Below are 21,119 nucleotides of genomic sequence, written 5' to 3'. Positions count from 1 at the left end.
GAATGGGATTGATCTTAGCAGTTCTTTCTCAGCTGTGGCATTCCTTGTGTATACAAAGGCTGTTGATTTTTGTGCATTGATTTCATACCCTGCTACTTTGCCAAACTCTTCGATGAGTTCCAATAGTCTCTTAGTAGATTTCTGTGGATCCCCTAAATAAAGAATCATATCATCTGCAAAGAGGGATAGTTTGAGTTCTTCCTTCCCAATTTGTATCCCTTTAATTTCTTTTTCTTGCCTAATGGCACTGGAAAAAACATCCAGAATTATATTGAATAGCGGTGGTGGGAGTGGGCATCCCTCTCTGGTACCACATCACAGTGGAAATGCTTCCAACTATTCCACATTGAATAGGATGCTGGCTGTGGGTTTTTCATAAATTGCTATGATTGTCTTGAGGAATGTTCCTTCCCTACCCAGTCTGCTTAGAGTTTTCATCATGAACGGGTGTTGCATTTTATCAAATGCTTTCTTGGCATCTATTGAGATAGTCATATGGTTTTTCTTCTGCAGTCTGTTAATGTGGTGTGTCACATTGATTGTTTTGCGCACATTAAACCATCCCTGCATTCCAGGGATAAATCCCACTTGGTCTGGGTGGATGATCTTTCTGATGTGTTGTTGCATTCTATTGGCCAGAATTTTATTGAGGATTTTTGCATCTATGTTCATCAGGGATATTGGTCTGTAATTCTCTTTTGATGCTGCAGCTTTGTCCGGCTTACGGATTAAGGAGATGCTGGCTTCATAGAAAGAATTTGGGAGGACTCCCTCTTTTTCGAGTGTTCTGAATAGCTTGAGAAGAATTGGAGTTAGTTCTTCTTTAAATGTCTGGTAGAATTCAGCAGTGAATCCGTCTGGTCCTGGACTTTTCTTTGTTGGGATGTCCTTTATTACTGTTGCAATTTCTGTCTCAGGTATGGGTCTGTTTAGGTTTTCGATGTCCTCATGGTTCAATGTAGGTAGGTTGCATGTGTCCAGGAATCTATCCATTTCTGATAGGTTTCCGTGTTTGCTGGCATACAAGTCCTTGTAGTAATTTCTGATGATTCTTTTTATTTCTGTGGTGTCTGTTTTTATGTTTCCTTTTTCATCTCTGATTTTATTGATTTGAGTCTTTTCTCTTCTTTTTTTAGTTAGTTGGGCCAATGGGGTGTCAATTTTGTGTATTTTTTCAAAAAACCAGCTCCTCGTCTGGCTGATCTTTTGTAATTTTTCTTGGATTCAATCCTGTGGATTTCTTCTCTGGTTTTAATTATTCCTCTTCTGCTGCATTTGGGTCTGTTTTGCTGCTGTTTTTGCAGATCCTTGAGATCCGTTGAAAGCTCATTTACTTGGTGCCTTTCCAATTTTCCAATTTCTTGATGTAGGCACCTATTGCTATAAACTTTCCTCTCAACACTGCTTTCACTGTGTCCCACAAGTTTTGATATGTTGTGTTGTTATCCTCATTTACTTCCAGAAACTTTTGGAATTCTCTTTTGATTTTTTCTATGACCCAGTGTTCATTCAGGAGCATGTTGTTCAGTCTTCATGTGTTTGCATACTCTCTAGGGATTCCTGAGTTTCTAATTTCCACCTTCATTCCACTGTGGTCTGAGAAACTGCATGGTATGATACTAATTCTTTTGACTTTGCTGCGACTTGCTTTATGGCCTAGTATGTGGTCAATCCTAAAATAGGTTCCATGCACTGCTGAGAAGAATATAAATTCTTTAAAAGTACGATTGAAAGTTCTATAGATTTCTGTAAGATGCATTTGGGCTATTGTTCGATTAAATCTGGTGTTTCCTTGTTGATCTTCTGTCTTGTTGATCTGTCTATTTCTGAGAGTGGAGTGTTGAAGTCCCCGAGTACTATTGTGTTGGCATCTAAGTCCCCCTTTGAGTCCCTTAATATTTCTTTTAATAAACCAGTGCTGTGCATACAAAGACTGTTGGTTTTTTGTGCATTGATTTTGTGTCCTACTACTTTGCCAAATTTTTCTATGAGTTCCAATATTCTCCTAGTGGAGTTCTTTGGATCCCCTAAGTAAAGAATCATATCACCTGCAAAGAGGGATAGTTTGACTTCTTCCTTCCCAGTTTGTATCCCTTTAATTTCCTTTTCTTGCCTAATGGCTCTGGCCAAAACTTCCAGAACTATATTGAATAGCAATGGTGAAAGAAGACATTCCTGTCTGTACCAGATCTCAGTGGAAATGCTTCCAACATTTTCCTATTCAATACGATGCTGGACGTGAGTTTATCATAAATTGCCTTGATTGTGTTGAGGAATATTCCTTATAAACCCAATTTGCTTAGAGTTTTCATCATGAAATGGTGTTGTATTTTATCAAATGCGTTCTCTTCATCTGTTGAGATAATCAAATAGTTTTTATTCTGCAGTCTGTTAATGTGGTGTATCAGAAATATGATTCGTGAATGTTGAACTATCCATGCACACCATGGATGAATCCCATTTCATCTGGTGGATGATCTTTCTGGATTTGTTGTTAAATGTGTTGGCCAGAAATTTCTGAGGATTTTTGGGTCTATGTTCATCAGAGACATTGGTCTATAATTCTCTTTCTCTGCTGCATCTTTTTTATGTTCAGGAATTGGGATAGAACGAATTTGGGAGGATAGCGTCTCTTTCAATTGTTTTGAATAGTTGGAGAAGATTTTGAGTTAGTTCTTCTTTAAATGTCTGGTAGATTTCAGCAGTGAATCCATCCGCTCCTGGGCTTTTTTTGTTGGGAGGGCCATTATTACTGATTCAATTTCTTACTTGTTTAATGGTCTGTTTATGTTTTCTGTTTATTCATGGTTCAGTTTAGGTAGGTTGTATGCACCCAGCAATCTATCCATTTCTGCTATATTTCCCAGTTTGTTGGCAACAACTCTTCCTAATAGTTTCTGATGGCTATTTGTTTCAGTGGTGTCTCTTGTTACATTCCCGCTTTCATCTCTAATTTTTGAAAAGATTTTGTTTATTTATTTGAGATGTAGAATTACAGACAGTGAGTGGGAGAGACAGAGAGAAAGGTCTTCCTTCTGTTGATTCACTCCCCAAGTGGCCACAATGGCTGGAGCTGCACTTATCCGAATCTGAAGCCAAGAGCCAGGTGCTTCTTCCCAGTCTCCCATGTGGGTGCAGAGCCCAAGGACTTGGGCCTTCTTCTCCTACTTTCCCATGCCATAGCAGAGAGCTGGATTGGAAGAGAAGCATCCAGGACTACAACCAGCACCCATATGGCATGCTGGTGCCACAGGTCAAGGATTAAGCTACTGCACCATGGTGCTGGCCCCATCTCTAAGGCACCTTTTGCTATTTACTTTCTCTGTAACACTGCTTTTGCTGTATCCCATAAGTTTTGATATGTTGTGTTCTTACCATCATTTGCCTCGAGAAAGTTTTTTATTTCTCTTTTGGTTTCTTCTATGACCCACAGTTCATTCAGGAGCATGTTGTTCAGTCTCAATGTGTCTGCATATGCTCTAGAGATTCCTGAGTTGTTGATTTCCAGCTTCACCCATTGTGGTGTGAAAAGATGCATGCTACGATTTTGATTCTTTTGAAGTTGATGAGACTTTCTTAATGACCTAGTATGTCAGTCCTAGAGATGGTCAATCCCATTATGGTCAATCCAACAGAAAGTTTTATGTACTGCTGAGAAGAATGTGTATTCTCTGTAGGATGAAAAGTTCTATGGATATCTATTAGATCCATTTGGGCTATAGTGTTGATTAAATCTGCTGTTTCCTTGTTGATTTTCAGTCCAGTTGATCTGCCCATTGCTGATAGTGGAGTATTGATGTCCCCCAATACTATTGTATTAGAGTCTAGTCTTGCTGTAAGCCCCTTAAGATGTCTTTTATATAGCCCAGTGACCTGTAATTAGGTACATATACATTTATAATAGTTGCATCTTCCTGTTGAATTGATCCCTTAATCACTATATAGTACGCTCTTTGTCTCTCTTAACAGTTTTTGTCTTAAAGTCTGATTTTTTGATATTAAGATGGCTAAACCAGCTCTTTTTTGGTTTCTATTGGCATGGAACATCTTTTTAAAACCTTTCACTTCCAGTCTGCAATCACCTTTGTTAGAAAGATGTGTTTCTTATAAGCAGCAAATAATGGGTTTTATTTTTTAATGAATTCAGCCAGTCTGTGTCTTTTAACTGGAGACATGAGGCAAATTTCATTCAAAGTCACTATTGATAAGTAGTGTCTTTGCCCTGCATTTTTTCCAAAGATATTTCTAATACATGCATTGAACTTACTGTGATCTTTTACTGAGAGACTTTCTTCCTTTACATTCTTTCGTACTGATGGCCGTGTTTCTGTGTTTCTGTGTGTAATACATCTTTAAGCATCTTTTGCCCAGCTGGATGAGTGGTAACAAATTCTTTCAATTTCTGTTTGCTATGAAAGGTTTTTATTTCACCTTCATTCACAAATCAGAGCTTTGCAGGGTATAATATTCTGGGATGGCAGGTTTTTTCTCTTAGGACGTGGGCTGTATTTCACTACTCCCTCCTAGGCTGTAGGGTTTCTATGAGTCCAATTAAAGATCTTCTGAGAGTTATCTGGTATTTCATTCTTGCTCATTTTAGAAACTTTTTCTTTATGTTTCACTGTAGTGAGTTTGATTACAGTGTGTCCTGGCGAGGATCATTTCTGGTCATGTCTATTTGGAGTTCTGGAGCTTCCTGTACTTGGACGTGTCTTTCTCCAAACCTGGGAAGTTCTCTGCTAGTATCTCACTAAAAAGGCCTTCTAACTCTTTCTCTCTCCCATGCCTTCAGGAAATCCTAGAACTCAAATGTTGGGTTTTTAATAGTACCCTATAGAATCTCAACATTATTTTTTAGATTTCTAATTTCCTCTTCTTTTCTTTGGTTTGACTGTATACTTTCCTGTGCTCTGTCTTCTAAGTCTGATATTCTGTCTTCTGCCTCACTGATTCTGTTTTTAAGAATCTCAACTGCATTTTTATTTGTTCTATTGAATTCTTCTTTTCCTTTCAATTTCTCTTCAATATCTCAATTTCATATTCTATTGAATTCTGCATTTCATTTTGTTCCTACTTAAGATTTCATTTTCATGAGAGAATTTTTTCATGTCATGCATGGATTTCAGTAGTTCGTGTGTTTGCTTCTGATTACTTCTAAGTATTCTTATCATCAATATCTGAGTTCCATTTCTTGCATTTCTTCAATCTCATCATCTTCATAATCCTTAATTGAAGTGTCATGTTCTTTTGGGACCATCATGTTGCTTCCTTATTCTTGTTTCTTGGGTCATTTCTTTCGTTGTTTGGCATTTATGGAGATGCTCATTGGTTTCTTCCTTTTTTCTGCTATTAGCTGCTTTTTTCATTGTATTATGACTCTGTAGATAAGTGGTCTGTCTGCTTACCGTGAATCTCTAGAGGCTTGTGGTGGGTGAGGCCAGAGATCTCTGTTCAGTTTTCCAGGTTTAAGGGTGTGCCTAAGGTGACACACCCAGGTTTGGCATGGTAAATTCCTCTCTCTCTCTCTCTCTCTCTCTCTCTCTCTCTCCTTTGGCAATGAGTGCCTGAGTGCTAGCCCCAGTGGTATAATATTCGTCTGCTCTGTCTCAAGGACCACAGAAAGGATCTGTGCAGTCCTCAGTGTAAGTTCAGATTCCCCTGCAGTGTCTCTCACCAGGTAGCCGAAGCCACCCAAGCTTGTGGTGTCTCCTGCCAAGACTATTCGCATTTCAGCCATAATGTGAGTTCTCCCACACATCCTGTTTTTTTTCACAGTCCCATTTCATACACTCTCCACATTCACTGCTTTTAGTCTCCTGTTATTATTCCCCACCAGAGTCAGGTTTTTCTCTCTGGCTGATTGCCAGGTGCAGCCCCATGCTGGTGCAGCTGTTATGTATGTCCAAAATGGCACCTGCTCTATCAGCTTGTACATCTTTGTAAGGTGATTGGAGAGAGAATGGGGTCTGTACTGGCCCTTTTATATTTTCTCTCTCCTCTATTTAGGCTAGTGCGCTTTCCCCCATGGGGCTTCACGCCTCATTTCTTCTGGCTCTTCCTACTGCTTTTCCACCAGAGTCTTGGGCAACTGCAGTCTCATCTCACCTCTCCTTCCTGTGCTGGTGTTCAGGCTCTCGGCTATTCAAGCCCCAAGCTGTGAGCATTCACTCCCTCCTCGTAGGTCCTTCATGTCCTGCTAATTATGGAAGTTTCCTCTGCCATTTTTTCCATAACTCTTCCCGGAGACTATTCAAGTATTCCATTCTTTTTTTATGGCTGAGTAGTAGTCCATAGTGTATATATACCACATTTTCTTTTTAAGTCATCAGGTAATGGGCATCTGGGTTGATTCCATCTCTTAGCTATTGTGAATTAAGCTGCAATAAAGTTGGGAGTACAGATAACCTTTCTATATGCTGATATCACCCTATTTTGGTAGATTCCCAGGAGTGGGACTAAAGGATTTGTCACACCTTTCCCTTCCTCTTTTTCTTCCTCTGCTCCCCCCACCACACACTTCGTCTGGTTTATTGAGGTCCTTGGTGCCTAAACAGACCCTTCTCAACCCCTTGCAATGCAAACGGAAAAACAGATAAGCCTCACAGGGCAGCTATGAAACTGATAAGCAGTAATTCTTGGAGACTACAAAGAGCCCCCTACCCTTCTGCCAGCTGCCTCCTACACACCCTGCACCCTGTGGCAAATTCCCTGCTAACCAGGTAAAACCTGTGTTCCAAATGCACCCAGAGAACAGTCTTTTCACAAGAACAGATTGTCCCCAACCTCTTTGCTTCTAATAAAGAAACCCGTCGCTGTTGAGGTCAGTCTCCAATTCCTTTTTTCATCTCTCCTTTCTGGAGGCATGAAAGGCCAGAACCCCGAGCTATTCCATACCTCCTAACATTTGGTGGCCCATACAGAGAATGGGTCTTTGTGTGTCTTAACCTCCCCCTCCCTACTTTCCTTCTTTTTGTGGCAACTGGGGTGGGGACCATGAAGTGGCCATTGAGCATCCAGCTCTCCATGGTAACTGGCACATCCCCCCAGTCACATAATGGCCCCAAATTCACCCCCACCCCCAGGTTCACAAGTCATTGGGGGTTTACAATATCCCTTAGAAATTTCGTATTCCCTTATAGGCCTCAATCATCTTTAAAACAAACTCTCATCAAACTTTCCATCAAACTCAGTTTAGATTGGACAAAACTACTCTTAGCCCTCGTAAAGCTTAGAGCTCTGCCACAGAAACCCCTACAATTCAGTCTCCTTGAAGTCATGTTTGGAAGAACCAGTGCCATTCTGGGGCTCGAGATCTCACCTCCCCCCTTGCCTCCAACTTGCCTCTCCCTTCCTTTCAGGTCCCAGATCATCTCTATGGCAACATATTAACCAGGCCCCACAGGCTCTGCTATTCAGACCATACCTATTTAACCTGTTCCAAAATTTCTTACAAAACCACATCAAAGCTGCCTCTAGAAACAAAGTTAAGACCATGATGCTACTCCACCACCTCACTCATGGATGCCAGCCCCTTGCCTCAACACTTGAGGAGAATTCCAGGCTCTAGAGGCAAACCCCAGCACTCGCAATGCCCCTGCTCAGCAGCAAGTAGCCATATGGAATCAAAGTCCCTTTTCCTTTTTGCCTCTTGGGGCTGGAATAAAGAACTTATTGCACCTTTCCCTTCCTCCCTTTCTTCCTCCTCACCTCTCCACCCCACTTCCTCTGTTTTATCGAGATTCTTTATGCCTAACCAGACCCTTCTCAACCCCTTGCAATGCAAATGAAAAAACAGATAAGCTTCACAGGGCAGCTATGAAACTGATAAGGGAGAAATTCTTGGAAACTTTCAACAGCCCCTTCTCTTCCACCAGCTGCCTTCTTCACACACCCCACTCTGTGGCAAATTCTCTGCTAACCCAATAAAACCCGAGTTCCAAATATGCCCAGGGTGCAGTCTCTTCACAAGAACAGACTGTCACCAACCTCTTTGCTTCCAATAAAGCAAACTGTCTCCGTTGAGGTCAGTCTCCCACTCCTTTTTCCTTCTCTCCTTTCTGGGGGTATGAAAGGTCAGAACCCCAAACTGTTCCAGACCTAACAGGGATGGCTTCGTCATATAGTAGAACTATTTTCAGCTTTCTGGGGAGTCTCCATACTGTCTTAGACAAAGGTAGTACTAGTTTTTATTCCTACTGGCAGTGGATTAGCAAACCTTTTTCCTCACAGCCCAGCCAGCATTTATTTGTCTTTGTCATTCTAACTGGAGTCTGGTTTTATTTGCATTTTGCTGATATCTAGTAATCCTGAGCATTTCTGTGTTTGTGTTTCTGCTTGGCATGTGAATTGTATCCTTTGGAAAATGCCAATTCATGTTCTTTGCTCATTTCTCACTGGATTGTTTGCTTTATTGTTGTTGAATTTCTTGAATTTTTTATAGATTCTGTATATTAATTGCTTATCAGTTTGCAATTTCTCTCATTTTTCAGTTGCCTCTGCACTTTGTTGAGTGTTTCCTTTGTAGTATAGAAGATTCTTAGCTTGATATACTCTACTTACCCTATTTTTCTTTTGATTGCTTGTGTTTCTAGGGTATTGTCCAAAAAGTCTTTACCTATGCCAACATCTTGCAGAGTTTTCCCAATGTTCTCCTCTAGTAATTTGATGGAATCAGGTAAGATTTGTGTCCTTCATCCATTTTGAAAATCCAGGACTGAGACATTTAATCTGAGTCCCGGGAAGCACTCAGTCAACTCCCTTGATCATTGAAAGGCTGCAGAGGAAAACAGTCACTTGCAGCCCATGAAGAGATGGAAATTGCAATTGTGGCAGCCATTTGGGCACTGAGCTCTGATTTATTCAAAGTTTAGATAGAGTGATTACTCAAATGCGTTAGGGTCTTCAAATGAGGCCATCATGGATTAGGGTAGCCCTAAACCTAGTGGCAGTGCCGTTAAAAAAGACAAAGAGGAGACATAAAACAGACGAGATGTCATATGAGATAAATGTGGAGACTAGTCACCCGGCCACAAGTGAAGGATTCCTGGAGCCACCAAGAGCTGAAAAATCCAAGAGCAGAAAGGATCTTCCCATGGACCCTCCCGAGGGACTATATCCCTGAACACATCTTGACCTCATAGTTCTGCTCTCCTGAGCAGGAGAGGGAATTTATTTCTTTTGCTTTTTGTCACTCAAGTTGGAGCAATTATTTAAGGCATCCCTTGGAGACTGGTACACATACTGACTACTTCTCTTTAACCCTGGAGCATTGTAAATCCCTTGTGACCAAATGGTACTCTGCATTCTATTACAAGCAAGAGCCCTTCAATTTCTACCACTTACTGATGCCTCTATGGTTATTCATATGCAAGTAAATATCCTTATACTTTATCATCTGTGGCTTGTTAAATCACTCTGGAGCCTGTATTGCCCATATTATTCCCACAGAGGCTCTTGAAATTGGCTCCTGTGTCCCTATTTCCTGCCCCCAACCATAATCTTTATATTGTAGCCCAGCAAGAAGTCCCAAATTCATAGTAGTTCCTGGCCTAACCTTGGAATCAGCTGCTACTCTGACCCTCAATTTAATATTTTCCCAGTGAAACTGAATGACTCTTCTGGTAGAGATTCAGCAAGGGAGTGTGTCTTCTGATTTCGGTTCCTTTTCTTCATAAGTTACCAGAATTCAACTGTGGGGCCTCTAACATGGTGACCTTGTTTAATCCCACTCACCTCCCAAAGATCCCATGTCTACATACCACAGTTGGATTACATTTCAATCATCTCAAGAGTTCCCAATCGGAATGAAATTTCAATTCATGAATTAGAGAATGTGAAAAAGAGAAATGCCAGATTACTTTCAGAGAGTCTGCAATTAGACTCATAGCTGACTTCTCATCAGAATCCCTACAGGCTAAAAGAGACTGGCAAGACATAATGCAAGTCTTAAGAGAAAAAAAAAACTGTCAACTGTATCCTGCAAAGCTCTCATTTATGAGTGAAAATGAAATAAAGACCTTCCAGAACAAATAGAAATTAAAAGAATTTGTCACCACTTGTCCAGTCTTCAAAGATGCTTAAGTATGCGCTATACACAGACACAGAGAGTCATCATTATGAAAGAAAGTAAAGAAAGAAAATCCTCCTAAAATTACAAAAGAAATAAAAGTAAGCAATAGGAATCTTTATAGGAAAAGGACAGGGCCAAGGTGTTACTAATCCAGTCACCTTAATGTAAATGGCCTCAACTCACCAGTTAAAAAGATACAGGCTCAAGCTGGCACTGTGGCACAGCGGGTTAACGCCCTGGCCTGAAGCGTGGCATCCCCCGTGGGTGCCGGTTCTAGCCCAGGCTGCTCCTCTTCCAATCCAGCTTTCTGCTGTGGCCTGGAATAGCAACTCTGTGGTGACGTATGGCGTAGGATGTGATTTCACATGCTTATTTTCCCATCTCTTTTCTAGTGAGGTGCTTGACCCATTTTTGCATTGAGCTCTTTCATTTTGGTGGTAAATTCCAAGAGCTCTTTGTATATTTTGCATACAACCTTCATCCAAATGTGTTTTGCAAATGCCTTTTCCAAGTCTGTGGCTTGTGTTCTCATTTCTTCAACAATTTCTCTGGTAGAATTGGAGTGGTTAATTTGAATGAAATGGAGCTTAGGTGTGGTATCTTGGGTGTCCTACCAAAAGGATCATTGCCAAACCCATTGGTGAGATCTATAAGATTAGAAATAGAAGACACCAGCAGGAGAGTTCTAGATGAATCAGGAAGTTCTTCTGGTCCTTGCTTCTATCCTTAGCTTTGAATCTGACCCCTGTCTTCACCTCAGCCCAGGACCCCTAGGGATGTCACTGCTTATGTCTCACTCAGCCTTCTTCAAGACAAAATCTCCACCTCCATGACAGGTCCCCCTATCTGTCACATGGGTGAGAAGCCAATGAGAAAAAGCAATGGGGGATGCACAGGTGATTTTAAGAAAATGTTTTTCAGCCTGAGTTGTTCAACATCCCATGAAAATGACAACTACTTGCTTTTACACAATCACCATTCCTTGCAATGAATATCTTTCTCTCTTGTGATATTTTCTCCCCAAGAACTTTCCATGTACTCTCGTTGAATGAAATCCTGAGCTCCTTGTGTTCAATGAAGGCTGTCCTTGCCAAAAGTTGTTCTAGGTCATCAACGCTGACATTTAGGACAAAATGTGTCTCTGTAGTGGGACCATCCTGGGCAGCATAGGGTGTTAAGCAACCATCCTGGGCTCCACCTACCAGATATTGGAAGTTTCCCTTCATCTAGCATGACACCAAAAATGTTTCCAGGGATTCCCAAGTGTTCCCAGTGGGTAGAATATCTAAGTTTGAAACCCATTGTATGGATAGAAATATCAAAGATAGATAACTACATAATTTGTTGGTAGACTGATGAAAAATGATAAGTAGATTGTGGAGAGAGATGATTGGTATATCAGATGATAAAGAGTTGAATGACAGGTAAATGGCAGATAGAGAGATGATTGATGGGTAATTGGTAGAAAGGGATGGAGGGATGAATAGGTGGTAAAATAATTAGAAAACTTATTGTTAATTAACTAATGATAGATGATTGACAAGTAGTAAAGAGACAGATGATTGATAAATAATTAATAGATGATAGGAGATGTGTGATTGTCAGCTAGGTAAATAGTGGATAGAGATGAGTAAATCATAGATGATAGGCAAATATATTAGTAAGTAGGGAAATTATTGGTGGGTAGTTCATAGATGATAGGAAGGCAGATAGGTACATAGACAGATGCATATATAGGATGTCTACTTATGTATATACCTATCTGCATGCAGTGTTGTTACCCAACCACAAGGTTATGTTCTGAGCACATTTAAGGGAGGCCAAACTGGGATTTTTTGTAGGTGAAATGTATCCAATGAAGCTTCAACTTCCTATATTTTCAACTAATAATGGCTTTAACCAGGGTGTAACCCCATCATAAATTGCAGAGCATCTGTATCTCTCTCTCTCTCCCTCCCTCCCTCCCTCCCTCCCTCCCTCCCTCCCTCCCTCCCTCTCTCCCACTGAGTTTATGAACCCATTGGCCAATTCCTCATCTCTTTCTATCACAATATCATCTTCTGAATGTTGCATCTTGTCTGCCAGGTTCTTCTTACCTTTGTTGTAGCACACCCATGGTTTCTCTAATCTCATCCTCTTTATGTGTTCCACTGGTGAAATTTTTCCTTCATTTTCTGGTGCTTTTACTCTGTGGGACTGTCATGACAAATGTTTACCCACCCTAGCTGGCTTGTGCAGTAGAAATGTGTTCCCTCACAACTCTGGAGACCGAAAAAATGAGATCAAGGAGTTCTCAGGTTGCAACTATCTGGAGACTCTGAGGGACTATTTCCACATCTCTCTCTAGCTTCTTGTGTGTGTGTTTTTTTTTCTTTTCTGGAAACCACTAGCATTCTTTGGCTGATAGAAGCATCCACCCACTCCCATCTGCTATTATCCTTCCATGGCATTCTCACCTGTACCCAAATTTCCTCTTCTGATAAGGAGACCAAACAAGTTGTATTAGGGATTGGCCCAACTCCAAATGATCTCATTCTATCTTATCAATCTGCAAAAATACTATTTCCAATTAAGTTTTTATCCTAAGGTATTGGGGGCTAGGTTTTGCATGCACAAGTTTTGAAGAAGACACAATTCAGCCACAGCAAGAGGAGTTTCTCTTATATTTGTGAGTTTCCATAGTGGGTGAGGAAATCAAACACAGCTTCCTCTTCTGGGTTGGGTTGCACTGTCAGGCACTTCTCTGTCCTCTTAATCTATGGGCAAACGAAGGACTCACACATGTACAAAAAGAGAGATCACAGTTTCTGTGGGTTCCAGACTCAGTTGCACTTGTCCAGAATGCCTGGTATAATTATGTAAGGATGTTCATGCTTCTTCTGGCTATCATAGGACAAGTGTCCCCAGAAATGTCACTTAAAACTGGTGGGCCCAGAGCTGACACTGGACACCTCACCCTCAGGTGCATTAAGGGACAACATTAGTTGATCAGAAGGAAGGTCTTGGGAGTTCCCTATCATGCTGGTGGGTAGGTAAGGGGAATCTGAGGAAGATCCAGCCGTGATGCATGCTTACATCTAAGACAGTTCTCCCAACTAGATGTTGAAGATGAAGGATCTGGAAATCTCTCTAAAGATCTCTTAGGAATATTCTCTTTGACAACTGAAGTGACTGATATATTCCACAAAGGAGATTTCGATGTCCTAATCCTTAGTGTATATGCAAGGCAACTTATTTGCAAACAGCTTCTTTGAAGACTTAATTGACTGGATAATCTTTATATGAGGTCATCCAGGGTTTGGGTGGTCCTTAAGACCCATGATAGTGTCCTAAGAGAAAGGAGACATGGACACAGAGGAGAACCCACATGAAGTAAGTCAGAGACTGGAGTGATGAAGTCATGAGCAAAGGATGCCTGAAACCACCAGGCACTGGAAGAATCACCAAAGATCTTCTGGATCCTGCGGTAGGAGAGAAACCTGAGACAACTGATGCCCTAATATGGCAGATGAGGAAACTGAGGGTCAAGAAAGGTGGACCCAGGCCCCACCCTTAGCTGGGAGCAGCACAGTCCTCTGGCCCATATCATGCAGTTGCCCAGGGCTTCTTGAATTGGCTGTGAGCTCCATTCAGCTCAGCCAGTCATGCTGAGTCCCTGAATAACTTCTGGGGGACATTAGCCACCCGAGTGTGAGAAATGTATGGCTGGGCCCAGTTCCCCTTTAAAGATGCTCCAGAGCGCAGATGTTTTGCCTCAACATAACCAAAACCATCATCTCTCCAAGTTCCTTCTCCCAGCTCATCTCTACCACAGTGACACTTGGTGTACCCTGGACACACATAACAGCATGCCAGTAACAGGGTAATCCAAATCCCAGGAAACCAGCCTAGGAGACAAGGGCTGGCTCCTGCCTCCTGGGTCCTTCTCATTACCCAGCTATGTGGCAGCTCCCAGGACATAACTCAGGACCCACAGAATGTGGCTTGTTGTGAGAAGACCATGATCATCAACCAATTTCAGTTGCCAGGATACAACTGCTGCTGCTTGGTGTCTTGTCCTCATTTGACTTCTGCGAGTTCAACAGCAATGAAGACCAAAAGGAATACTACTTCAATCTTCAGCTTCATGGAGGGTTTTCTAGAATTGAGTGTTAAGACATGAAAAGCTTTATTTGTAATATCTAAGATACAGAACAACCAAAGCATGCAGGTATGAATATGTAAGCGCAATGTGTTCCATCCCTGCAGTGAAATAGTATACACCGACACACTACTGTGTGGGCATATTTGAAAACATGATGTTCAGTGAAAGATGTCAGACACAAAAGGTCCCTTACTGTGTGATCCCTTTGATAGGAAATGTCCAGAACAGGTAAATCTACAAAGACAGGGCTAGTGATTGGCAGGGACTGGGGAAAAGAAGGTGACTTCCCATGGCAGTGGAATCCCTTTTTGGGGAGGTCGAGAGTTCTCTGTAACCAGACAGAAGGGACAGTTACATGGCATGCCTGGTGTACTAAATGCCTTGAATTGTTCTTTATTTTTGTTTGAGATTTATTTATTCAGGGTCATGTGGAAAAGCTGTCATGAAGAGCTAAATTGCCTACTTGCTGTGATCACCAAGGCCCAAGAAAGAGCCCCAGATGTCACCAGGAATGTGACAGAAGAGCAGAAGCTCAGGCTGGAACAGTTCATGCAGAACCTGAATAGAACAGTCCCCTTTCCAGAAAAAACAGTGAATGATTGCCTCGACCTTCCCCAGAATTTGTCTGAGATGTAATGGGTCCAAGTGCTGAGGCCAGAAGTGGAGAGTTCTATGTGTACAGGTATCTATGCTAGAGAGAGTACCAATAACACGACTACATGGATGCCATGGCTGAGAAGCAAAGACTACTAGATGCAGTTTCAGGCGAGCATGGAAGAGGATATCATCGCTGCCACGGAGCAGATAACAAAGCATTGGACAAAGCTCCAGAAGTTAAAAGAGTAAGAAATTATTGGCAAAGAAGATGAAAATTTAGCAGAAAAAATCTAAAAGAATGAGCTAGTCGGGCCCAGAAGCCGCAGTCTAGTTGTGTGAGGAGGCTTCTGGAACAAAAGATGAGAAAGAAGAAGATGAGCCAAGCTTCATCATGGGATGATGACAATGTAGCTATCTTGGACGGCTTATTCCTGACTAGAGTTCAGAAAACCCAAGTGAGCAGGGATAGGAGGCCTTCCTCTCAGCCTCTCTCCTGAAGACTCACGGGTTGGGGAGCACTGGAAGCACTGCTCTGCCCCCAGCCTTCATGGGCTTACAGCCTCTGGGACGAGAACTATCTCTGGGATACTCAGGCACTACCTCACAGAGTTGATCTATATTCCTGTAGAAAGGAGAAAGCACCTAACTTGTTGCTGGCAAGTTTTTCACATGTGAACAGCAATGACATTGAGGCTGATATGCATGAAGGGAGCACTTATTTGGTAAAGAATAGAAAACCTTAAAAAATTAAATGCCAGCACATGAGACACAACTGCAAGAGATGAGCCAGAAGGAGCCAGGAACTGCATGCATCCAGCTCTCCTATGTGGGTGGCAGGGGCCCGAGGACTTTGACCAGTTTCCACTGCTTTCCTGGATGTATTGGCGGGGAGACGGGTCAGGAGCATGAAAAGAGGATTCAACCCTGCACTTAAATGGGATCCTGGTTTAACTTGCTGTGCCACCTAATAGGTTTAAAAACTTGGGATTCTGGCTTTTGTGTGCCCAGAAATGAGATTGACTTCAACAGAGACAGCTTGCTTTATTGAAGCAAAGAGGTGATGAAGGTTTCTGAAGAGACGATGTATAGCGTGCATGTAGGGCCAAGCTTTTATCTGGTCTGGTTGCTGAGGGGCTCTCCAGAAGCATTGGAGGCCTTTGGCATATCTAGTTTTGCCAGGCATTTTCTGGGTGGGCAGAGAGAGAGAGAGACTGAAAGTAGATTTCCCGTGAAGGGGACTAGGGAAGGGTGACATTCTTGTGAGCCTTATTGTCCTTTATCCCAGACCCTCAAGGTAAAAAAGGGAAGAGGAACATTGATTCTATCTGGCTACTTACTGCTGAGAAGAGCCATGGGGTTTTTCCTCTAGCACCTCTCCTGGAATTCTCTTTGGGTTTTGAGAGAAGGTGGTGGACTAGCATCATGGTCTTAACCTGATCTTGAGAGATGGCTTTGATGTGATTCTGTAAGAAACTTTGGAACAAATTAAATAGGCATGGTGTGAATAGCAGGGCTATAGGGATGACTGTGACAGACCTGGTAAGAGGAGCTAACCATGCCCACTTCCCATGGGAGACAGCAGAAAAGCATCCTGCCCAAAAGAGATACAAGTGTTAAGAAAGTTTTCACCACAAGTGCAGCCAGTATGGGTTGGTGAAGATTAGAGCCAGGACTACGCAGACACTAGCAAGAGGTGACAATGCATTACAAAATGGAGTACAAACAGAAAGTTAAAAAGGGTATCTGTGTGGGTGTGAGGTTTCATACATCACTCCAGAGTCAGCAACCTGTGATGAGATCAGAGGTAGACTGGTGGAGTCTAGTACCGATGACTCTCCTGTTTTTGGTCGAAGTTTGGGATATAAAGTGAGAGTGAAGAAGTCAGTCTGGTCTGGAGTGAAGCAGATGAACACTCTTCAGAGCTAGAGATTGATGATGACCTGTTGTCAGAGGTAATCAAATGAGCTTTGGAGTGGTGTCATCTAGAGATCTTCCCGGAGGACTGGGAGGAAGGTGTAGAGTTGGCTAAAGGTGTTCACCTGCAGTCCTGGAAGTCACATCATAAAGGAAGTGTGACCCTTTTCAGGGAAGGCACTCTGTTGATTCTGATTTTCTAGCTGGCCTGGGAACAGAGCTGTCCTGAATAGGTCAGTATAGAATAAGCAGGATCTCTAAAAGGAAATTGTCAGTTTTGCATGTAATGTTACTAACCTCAGGCTGCCTTCCCTGATGGCAGTGGTTACTTTGAAGGCTGGGCAGAGAGAAGGGCTTTGTCAGCTTAGGGAGGGCCAACAGGGTCTGCAGCAATCCCGGATTCCTTCAATCCTAGGGGCAGTTCCGTTTTCAGTGGCCCAGCTCCTGGTAGAGCCAAAAGGCCTCTTTAGATGCTGGTTTTTGTTTGGACTGCCTACTGTCCAAATCCTGGGCTTTCCACATTGACTGGCCCTTGTTGGGTCTCCTTGATGGGAGATCACTGTGTAAAGCAGTTATTAATTGGCCTGCCACCTAACCCTACATTGATCCTGCTGTCTAGATCACCCCTCTTCCTCTTGGTCTCTATTAAGCAGACCACAGAAGTGTTATGGGCTGTTAACCAAAATTTAACGTTTCAGGTTCTTGCCATTTACTTAGAGATGAATTCCAAGCACTGGCTCAAGCAAGACATGCAGCGTGGTGAGGTTTAGGATGTATCCGTAAAGTGAGAAGAATACACAGGAACATGAGGTCTTTATAAAGGGGGAGTGGGCCAGAAAGGGTAAATAGAGATTTCCGTATCAGTTGTTTCCAGGGGTCAGACCAGAGTCTGCAAGTGAGAGGGCATGCAGGCGAGAGAGTGCAAGCGAGAGGGCAGAAAAGAGAAACATGGAACATGGGGCCGGCAGGAGAGGGCTGGGCACATGCTCACCAGGGCTCTTCTTCACTTCCAATAGGGGAGTGGTTACATAGTCTGGTTGACAAGTGGGTGGCTATAGGGGAGAGTACATGAGGGGTAAGGGGTGTGGCTTGTGAGCCTAATCTTTTCTCCCTGCCCACTCCCATATAATTTCCCTCTCAGAGATTCATGAGCCTTAATCTTATGGGGATGCTAAAGAGCATAGACTCATCATATCTTCTGTATCTACTCCTGTTGATCATGGATGCAGGCCCTGCCTATCCTGGGAGTGGAAATCTCTTCTAAAGAGTTCATTTCATGATCTCAGACACTGCCAATGGCTGCGTCTCCCACATTATCATCATTACTCTCAGAAAGCTAAAAGAAAGCAAGTAGCAACTAGAGTGCACTTTAAGATGGAAATAATACATTTCATAGACTCCCAGATAGTATGTGGAGATAGGCTCCTTATGCAGACTATAAAACCATTTAGCCTGAGCATAGGGATTTTTTAAATAGAAAATTTTATATAGAAAATATAAATTTCAAAAATACAACTTTTCGATTACAGCGGTTCTTCCCCATAACCATCCTCTCACTCACAAACCATCCCATCTACTACTCCCTCTCCCATCCCATTCTTCATTAAGATTCTTTTTAAATTTACTTTATATACAGGAGATCAACTCTATACTGAATAAAGGTTTCAACAGTTTGCAGACACATAGTATAAAGTGTTGTTTGAAGACTAGTTTTACCATTAATCCTCATAGTGCAACCCATTAAAGATAGAGGTTCTACATGGGGAGTAAGTGCACAGTGACTCCTGTTGTTGATATTTTTTTTTATCTTTTATTTAATGAATATAAATTTCCAAAGTACGACTCATGGGTTACAATGGCTTCCCCCCCCATACCGTCCCTCCCACCCACAACCCTCCCCTTTCCCACTCCCTCTCCCCTTCCATTCACATCAAGATTCATTTTCGATTATCTTAATATACAGAAGATCAGCTTAGTGTACCTTAAGTAAGGATTTCAACAGTTTGCTCCCACACAGAAACATAAAGTGAAAAATAATAGATGATTTTTTTAAATGATGATGAAATCAGATCAGACCTATTGTCATGTTTAATCCCAGGGAGAGTCAAGCTGGGAATTGATAATTTCTTTTTTTTTTTTTACAGAAGATCAGTTTAGTGTACATTAAGTAAAGATTTCAATCGTTTGCACCCCCATAAAAACACAAAGTGAAACATATTGTTTGAGTACTCGTTATAGCATTAAGCCTCAGTGTACAGCACATTAAGGACAGAGATCCTACATGAGGAGTAAGTGCACAGTGACTCCTGTTGTTGACTTTACAAATTGACACTCCTGTTTATGGCATCAGTAATCTCCCTATGCACCAGTCATGAGTTTCCAAGGCTATGGAAGCCCCTTGAGTTCTCCGACTCTTATCTTGTTTAGACACGGTCATAGTCAAAGTGGAGGTTCTCTCCTCCCTTCAGAGAAAGGCACCTCCCTCTTTGAAGACCTGTTCTTTCCACTGGGATCTCACTCACAGAGATCTTTTTGCCAGAGTGTCTTGGCTTTCCATGCCTGAAATACTCTCATGGGCTTTTCAGCCAGATCCGAGTGCCTTTAGGGCTGATTCTGAGGCCAGAGTGCTATTTAGGACATCCGCCATTCTATGAATCTGCTGAGTATCTCACTTCCCATGTTGGATCACTCTCCCCTTTATTTATTCTATCGGTTGGTGTTAGCAGATACTAGACTTGTTTATGTGCTCCCTTTGACTCTTAGTCCTTTCATTATGATCAATTGTGAACTGAAATTGATCACTTGGAGTAGTGAGATGGCATTGGCACATGCCACCTTGATGGGATTGAATTGGAATCCCCTAGTATGTTTCCAACTCTACCAATTGGGGCAAGTCAGCCCGAGCATGCCCCAAATTATACATCTCTTCCCTCTCTTATTCCCACTTTTATGTTTAACAGGGATCACATTTCAGTTAATTTTCAACACTTAAGAATAACTGTGTGATAATTACAGAATTAAACCAGTAATATTAAGTAGAACAGACAAAAAAATACTAAGAGGGATAATGTATTAAGTTGTCCATTAGCAGTCAGGGCTATGCTGATCAAGACACCATTTCTCATAGTGTCCATTTCACTTCAGGAGGTTTCCTTTTTGGTGTTCAGTCAGTTGTCACCGATCAGGGAGAACATATGGTATTTGTCCCTTTGGGACTGGCTTATTTCACTCAGCATGATGTGTTCCAGATTCCTCCATTTTGTTGCAAATGACTGGATTTCGGGACAGAATCCGGCGCCCCAACTGGGACTAGAACCCGGTGTGCCAGCGCCGCTAGGCAGAGGATTAGCCTATTGAGCCGCGGCATTGACCCAAAAGTTGTGCTTTTGAAATTTATATTTATTAAATAAAAGTTAAAAAAAATCAGCTTTGTGTGGCTCACCAGGATCTTCAAGTAATATAGTAGAACTCACTTAGGAGTTTTCCTGCCAATAACCGCTCCCAGAAGAATCAAAAGAAGAAGTAGGTACAACATGTCTGCCTTAAAGTGCAACAGTCTTGGTGTGACAAAAGCAAGAGCTTTACTTATTTTTTTAGGAGGTATTTAAGACCTTTGACTGGCTCAGAGGAGTAGGCAGACATACCTTTTGAGTTCACCTGCTAAGACTCAAGAGGTAGAAATTTATTCTTTGACAAATGTACCAGCTTGAGATGACCTGTAATTTCACTGAAGTAGGTTTGCTCAGTAGCACTTGATAGCGACCCTTCCATTTCAGCAGTAGCTGGTCTGAAGGGGATCTTTCCTTCCAAGTTTTTTTTTTATTTTCTTAAAGTTTTTATTTAATGAATGCATTTTTCATAGGTAAAAGTTTAGGAATATAGTGGTTCTTTCCCTCACACCCATACTCAAACCCCACATCCCTCTCCCTATCCCATCTTATACTTCATTATGGTTGCTTCTATGTCTTACCTATTGTGAATTGAGCTGCAATAAACATGGAGGTGTGTGCAGATATCACTTCTGTTTCCTGATTTCATTTCCCTTGGGTAAATTCTTAGGAATAGGATGGCTGGGTCATATTGTAGGTCTATACTCAGATTTTCCATACTGTTTTCCACAGTGGCTTTACCAGTTTACATTCCCACCAACAATGGGTTAGGGTGCCCTTTTCCACACACCCTCTCCAGCATTAGTTGTTTGTTGATTTCGGTATGAGGGCCACTCTAACTGGGGTGAGGTGAAACCTCATTGTGGTTTAACTTTTATGTAATAATTATAAATTTCAAAAGTACAACGTTTGGATTATAGTGGCTTCCCCCCCCCCCAAAACCACCCTCCCACCCCAACCATCCCATCTCCTGCTCCCTCTCCCATCCCATTCTTCAGCAAGATTC

The 21,119-nt window shown here is 42.1% G+C and overlaps 1 pseudogene; it reads left to right on the top strand.

Moving 5' to 3' along the window:
• Positions 1-14,364: 14,364 nt before the first annotated feature.
• Positions 14,365-15,210, top strand: LOC149119154 (PRKR-interacting protein 1 pseudogene; annotated as a pseudogene).
• Positions 15,211-21,119: the final 5,909 nt, after the last annotated feature.

Source organism: Oryctolagus cuniculus, chromosome Y, assembly GCF_051225735.1.
Source record: "Oryctolagus cuniculus isolate XC-2025 breed Fujian yellow rabbit chromosome Y, ASM5122573v1, whole genome shotgun sequence".
NCBI lineage: Eukaryota > Metazoa > Chordata > Mammalia > Lagomorpha > Leporidae > Oryctolagus > Oryctolagus cuniculus.
Note: the sequence above shows the minus strand (reverse complement) of the source record. Positions and strands in the feature narration are given on the sequence as shown.